This window comes from Pipistrellus hanaki (genome assembly GCF_964339955.1).
Source record: "Pipistrellus hanaki genome assembly, chromosome: 3".
Classification (NCBI taxonomy): Eukaryota; Metazoa; Chordata; class Mammalia; order Chiroptera; family Vespertilionidae; genus Pipistrellus; species Pipistrellus hanaki.
The window spans coordinates 128,648,188-128,654,488 of NC_140505.1; positions in this window are offsets into that span (position 1 = coordinate 128,648,188).

Below are 6,301 nucleotides of genomic sequence, written 5' to 3' on the forward strand. Positions count from 1 at the left end.
GGATTTAGACATTAAAGTGAGATGGGCTAGGGTTAGACTCATCAGACAAAATAAAAATTGCTTAGTATAGATAAAATATAATAGTAATTAAATCACAGTACATATTTTTCTTTCCACTCCTTTATCTAGAAGATAAAGAAAACACAACACAAATAATTTTTAGAAGAAAAAAAAGACACAAATAATTTATTGTTGCTCCAGATATTTTAACTACTTCTTTCATTTACAGTCAAGTTTCATAAGTGAAACTTATCTATGAAAATTATGCATAATATTAAAAGAGTAGTTGAAGCAATATAAACAGTTCATTATTAGGAAACACTGATTTCTTTCTGAAAAATTTTATGCTGCAATTTCTACCATTTACCTGCATTTCAAAAAGCACATACCTTTACACTCCCCAACTGACAATAACTTGAATAGGATAAAGAAGAGAAAAAATAGCACCCCACACTATCAACATTTAATTGTGTTTCCACTTCTCAATTAGACTTTTACTGGGTTCTGGCTCCCTAAAAGTTTATAATATTTTACATAGGAAAATATCCAAGTATCATAGGACATTAGGTCATCTTCCATCTAATCAGTGATAATAATATTTTAATTTCTATGAAATTAATAAGCATTAAAAAAATCCTAGTTTCAATAATTTTGAAAATTGAACCAAAAACATTAATCCAAATATCAAAATGGAAAATGGTCCTTTTGCTCATTTAGCAAATTATTTAACCAAAACTCAGATTGCCAGTGGCTCCCTATGGTTAGGTACATAACCTTGAGAGCAATGTTAATGCTACATTCAATGTAGGAGGATTGCTTTGAAAAGTTCTTCTTTTCTGAGAGTAAAGCCACATTGTTGTTGAATTATGTCTTCTTGCTTATTTGGTCCCTCAGGGACAGATGGCACACATGTTTATAAGAAAGCTGACTGAGGTAAGTGGTGTGTTTGTGGTGACAGAGCAGAGAGAAACAAACTGGCCAGTGCAGACTCCAAGTGGAGGGCATCAGTGAAACAGGTCCCAATTTACCTAAAGAGAGAGCAACACTTTTGGTACACATAAAAAAAATTTATTTTATTTTATTTTTTGCAACAATTATCACAATCTTATTTTATTTTTTAATTTTATTTTTAGTGTTGACACTATTACAGATGTCCTCATTGCCACCACCCCTGTTTGCCCACATCCACCCAACCTCCACCCCCTTCCCTCTGGTCATCACCTCACTGTTGTCTGTGTCTATGGGCTATGCAAATATGTTCTTTGGCTAATCTCTTCACCTTCTTTTATCCAGTCCCCCGCTCCCTTCTGAGAGCTGTCAGACTGTTCCATGTATCTATGATCCATGTATCTATGTTTCTATTTTATTCACCAGTTTATTTTGTTCATTAGATTCCACATGTAAATGAGATCATATCTTTTTTTTTAATAAAATAGAATAGTGAAATTATCAAAGAAATACAGGTTATTGTTGGCCTCCATCTCTCAAAAACATTCACAGGTATTTGCTCTAGATTTTGAAAAGGCCTCTTTCAGCCCAGCAGACATGCTATGATTGCAGTTATGACTAATTTTAAAAAGCTATTTCAGACCTATTAAGCAAGCAGAAGGCAACGATTAACTGGCTTTACTTTCCTAGATCTGTTCAATATATTTAAAGAGCTCCTGAGGACAATTCAAAAGGAAAACCATCCTGATTCAGCTTCTTAGTACTGAGTGAACTGTGCCTGATTTCCTGCTGGGGCTTATGTAACAATGCCCTGCTGATAATATGAGCCAGTGGCAAACCACAGTGATCTCACAGATCTGCACATTATACAGGTGACATTTTATAGAAAAAAATATCAACAGAGGCAACGAAATCTGCCCCTTTTTTGTGGTTACAGGGATTTTCACCACCACCATGATGATTATTGTTTCTTCCAAGTGAAAATGGCTATTATAGCAAGTACATATAATGACACTGCTTCAGTGTACCAAAATGAAGAGCAATCTACCTAATAAAAAGTAGCATGCTAATTGACCGTACCGTCATGACGCCCACCAGCCAATCAGGAGTGTACAAATTAACCCAACAAAGATGGCAGGTTAATTTGCATACATGGGTGCTGAGTGGCCAGGGGTGGGGTGGGATGCTTGAGTCGTTGCCATGGCGACGACACAGGTGTTTTGCACCACCCCGACCTCTCCATGCCTCTGGGCAGCGTGGGCAGATGGAAAGGTGGCTCTGGGCAGGAGCGAAAAGGCAGCTCCAGCCAGAGCGAAGGCGGTGCCAGCAGCCAGGGGAAGGAAGGCCCCAGGCCCATTCTTGCATGAATCAGGCCTCTAGTATGTAATCAAGAGGTAAAAATAGTGCTCCCATTCAGACAAATGGTGAACTAGAACAACTTCTTCTTAAGCCTTCCATCAGAAAGTACCTAGAAGGGCCAAATAAATTATGACAAATTTTAGGTATAACTAAATTTAAAATTAAAAAATGTGACAAAATCAATGAGGAAATGAAAGTCAGGACAGCAAGCACAACCTGACACAGACAAGGAGAAGAGACTTAAATAGTAGTGGACGTAGTGATATAGAATAGGGGGAAATTAAGGAGCTTATCGTAGTTCGTAATAGCTAGAACATTGGGTTTGAATTCCCAAAATAGATAAATCATAAACCTGAGTAATGCAGAGATTTGTACAATGAGATCCCTCTACCTATACTTGGAATTAGTAAGGGATAGTCATAAATGAGGAGCATAAAATTTATGAGTTCAGCTTCTGGTTTGGGAAAGATGGTACTGAAGCAGTGCTCTCACAGATACCTATCAGCACGGGATGGATGACACAAAAGAGAGGAACTTAAGGCATTGAAGAGAACATAAAAGTAGGTAGATTATAGAGGAGAGGTAAACTTTGGAGAGAATGACATAAAGTGAGTTACTTATGCTTGTAGCATTTGGGCAGCTAGACACCCTTTAAAAACTTGCCATTTTTCTGGGACAAAGAACTAAAGGGATGAATTTGGGGCAACTTCCTCTGCTGGAAGACCAGGAAAGAACCCCCTAAGAGAGAGAACAAGAAAGAGGGAGCCCCAAATCTGTCTAACGGCCAAATCACAGATGGGTACGAATAGACTCCAGCAAATGAGAATGGACTTCTCTAATTCTGTTATGAACCTGCAAAAGGCTCAGGATGGCCCTTAAGGTGCACACACATTGAACAGGCTCTAAAAAGCATAGCAAAGGCAATCAGAACTGAATTAGATTTTAGATTACCCCCCCTCCAATCACAGACAATTCCTTGAGTAGCAAATACATGGGACAGATAAAAACAGCTTAGCAATGACTTAAACAACCAAACCAAACATTGGAACCACCACTAACTCCGGAGGCAAGGCAGAACTTGTAGTCGTAACTGAATCTAACGTTAATCTTACATTGCCCAGAGGATTTTAACAGAACTCAGAAGCATAGCATTCAAAATGTCCAGGGTAAAATATGAAATTACTCAATCTACCAAGAACCTGAAAAATGTCTGAGACTCAAATGTGGTGAAGCTATATTCGCATATGTTTCTGTTAAGAATGCAAATTGTTACCAACACTATATGGAGCAATCTGGTGATTTGAGGTTAAGGTTAAATATGGATATAGCCTATGAATGAGCAGTTTAACTTTTATGTGTGTACCTTGGAGTAACTAGGGGAAATGTGATTGGAAAGCATGTGCAAGTATGTATTAAAATAAAATAATTGTAATGGGTGAAAAAGTGGAAACAATTAGCTTTATGAGATATAATGACAGTGAATTTTAAAATACAAAATCATTGCATATTGTTAATGGTTACCTACAAAATAGTTTAAAGATGTGATTAGAAGTGGTAAACTATAAATCATAATAGTAATTGCATTTAAGGAGGAGGGAATAGGGTAAGGGTATAGCTGTGTTGCTAAGGTTTTTTGTTTGTTTGTTTTTTAAATAAGTAGACCAGAAGCAAAGAAAAAATTAATTTTTAAAAATAAAGGTATTACCACAGTTTCTTATAACTCCTCGTTATACAATACTTTTTATACTCCTTTTTCACTCAGTGATATTTTTTTTGTAGTAGTCAAACTGAGTTATCTATGGATAATGAAAAAAAAGAGAATAAAAAGTCTCTCACACACTCCTTGCTTTAACCATCTTTCTTAGGCTAGATGGAATGTATATACTTAGATTCTTTCTAACTTTCTAATTTTCTATGAGTTGTTGTTTGACTCAGAATCTCTGCTTTCCAATTTCTTAGACCGGATTTCAACACTAAGATTTCTTCTTCATATTAAACTTGAGGCCCAGTTCATGAAATTTGTGCACTGGGAGGGAGAGGGGGCCTCAGCCCGGCCTGTGCCCTCTCACAGTCCAGGACCCCTTGCTCCTTACCACTAGCTCACTGCTCCTTAATGCTCCACACACAGTTCCTTAGCACTGCCGCAGAGGTGGGAGAGGGTCCCGCCAACATCACACTGCACTTGCCAGCTGTGAGCCTGGCATCTGGCTGAGTGGCGCTCCCCCTGTGGGAGCTCGTGCATTGAGTGTCTGCTCCCTCGTGGTCAGTGGGCATCATAGTGACCGGTCGTACTGGTCATTCCACCATAATGGTCACTTAGGCTTTTATTATATAGATGTTTACTGTTGAAAATATTACATATGCCCGCTATTATCCCCTATTGACCCCTTCTTTCCCTTCCCTGTCCCCCAGAGGCACCCTATTGTCTATGTCCATGGGTTATGCATATATGCATACAATCACCCTTTGATTGATCTCTTCCCACCCACCTCTGTTTTCCTTCTGAGATTTCACAGTCTCTGACTGGCTTATTTCAGTTAGCATAATACTCTCGAGGTCCCTTCATTTTTATCCACTCATCTACTGATGGGCTATTTCCAGATCTTAGCTATTGTAAATTGTGTTGCTATGAAAATAGGGGTGCATACATTCTTCTGATTGGTGTTTCAGGTCTATTAGGATATATTCCTAGAAGTGCAATCACTGGGTCAAATGGGAATTCCATTTTTAATTTTTCTTGAGAAAACTCTGTGCCATTGTCCATAATGGCTGTACCAGTCTGCATTCCCACCAGCAGTGTACTAATATTCCCTTTTCTCTACATCCTCACCAACACTTGTCATTTGTTGATTTGTTGGTGATAGTCATTCTAACAGGTGTGAGGTGATACCTCATTGCCATTTTAATTTGTATCTCTCTGATGATCAGTGACTTTGAGCATTTTTTCATATGTCTCTTGGCCATCTGTATGTCCTCTTTTGAGAAGTGTCTATTGAGGTCCTTTGACCATTTTTAATTGGATTGTTTGTCTTCTTTTTGTCAAGTTGTATGAATTCCTTGTATATTTTGGATATTAAACCTTAATCCCAGATGTATCAGTGCCAAATATGTTCTCCCATACAGTGGCCTCCTTTTCATTTTGTTGATAGTTTCTTTTGCTGTGCAGAAGCTTTTTATTGTAGTCCCGTTTGTGTATTTTCTCCTTAGTTTCCTTTGCTCTAGGAGATGTATCTATAAACATATTGCTATGAGACTTTGTTGCATATTCAATGCAATCCTTATTAAAATATAAATGGCTTACTTCACAGATCTATAACAAATACTCCAAAAATTTATATGGAACCAAAAAAGACCTCAAAGAGACCTAGCAATATTGAGAAAGAAGAACAAAGTTGGAGGGATCACAATACCTGATATCAAGTTATTCTACAAAGCCATTGTAATCAAAACATTCTGGTTCTGGCACAAGAGCAGGCATATAGATCAATGGAATGGAACAGAAGAGAGACCACAGAAATTGACCCAAGCAATTACACTCAATTAATATTTGACAAAGGAGGCAAGAGCATACAATGGAGTCAAGACAGTCTCTTCAATAAATGGTGATGGGAATATTGGACAGATACATGCAAACAAATGAAACTAGACCACCAATTTACACCATGCACAAGAATAAACTCAAAATGGATTAAAAAATTAAATGTAAGTCACTAAACCATAAAAATACTAAAAATTCTCCTTTATTGGGACAAAGGTTTCACCAGTGTTAGAACTGTCATATTAGAGATGTTATAACTTTCATTCTACCATGCTTGTGTTTTCAAACATTTTAGGGCATAAGTGAGCATCATTAGAATGCCTTTTCTTGCTCTTCTAAAACAATCCACGTTAATTATGTAAGAGCTCTATAAACTAAGCGGTCAAAAATAGAATGTTATAGTGCAATGCTATGCAACAATTGAAAATAATGACATGGAAATTTGTTTCCAAATAC